The sequence below is a fragment of the Salvelinus sp. IW2-2015 genome, linkage group LG36, assembly GCF_002910315.2.
Source record: "Salvelinus sp. IW2-2015 linkage group LG36, ASM291031v2, whole genome shotgun sequence".
In the NCBI taxonomy this organism is placed as follows: Eukaryota; Metazoa; Chordata; class Actinopteri; order Salmoniformes; family Salmonidae; genus Salvelinus; species Salvelinus sp. IW2-2015.
The window spans coordinates 39869206-39870081 of NC_036875.1; positions in this window are offsets into that span (position 1 = coordinate 39869206).

Sequence of the window (876 nt, forward strand, 5' to 3'; positions counted from 1 at the left end):
AGGTCGATTGACAACTATGTTGGACGACACTGTCAGGCGCCCTTATGTCAAGACGGCTTTTGACAGTTGCTTTTAGTGGCTCTGACTAGAATCCTCAGCATTCTACTTTATTATGCACAGACCACCCAGTACGATCAAATGTCACAATTCACCATATGTGTCTCTATCCGTCACAAGAATCTCCATGGGCATTTTGTCGGAAACATCTCCTTATCCGTCTCTCCGTCAATGTAGAAGAGAACTGGCCTGGCGAGCAGAGAGAGCTGAGAGATAGATCTCACTGAACAGTCATTGCGAGCCCCACAGATTTGCCTTCTTAAGACTCTAATGTCTTATAATACATCTTGTCTGTGTTCCCCTGTTTCATTTCTAGTCATTTCTATATATCTTGATTAACGTAGTTGACTGTACCTAAGATATGCAACATATTTTTGACCATCCTTCTTGATGTTTACTGAAGACTCCATAGGTTTTTTACACCCACTAACAGAACTTTTCGGAAAAACGTGAACACCTATTTATGAGAGCGTATGCCATTGAGGATATAAACTACTGAATGTTATCAAGTTGAAATGTTTTCTCTCCAGACATTGTCTCGCACTACATTCCACGAATGTCTCTTCTCTTCATCGTTCATCATTAGTGTTTTAACTGACGTATAAAATAGGAGGAATTTGAGTAACCTGTATTACATATCATTTTGTATGTTCTAAGTCTTCTGCTAAAGTTATATGGCCTATATTGCCAATTAGTTGCCCTATATTGCAGATATAATGGCCCCATCATTGCAGTATAGTTGCCCTATATTGCAAGTATAATGGCCCCATATTGCAGTATAATTTGCCCTATATATTGCAGATAATGGCCCTACATATG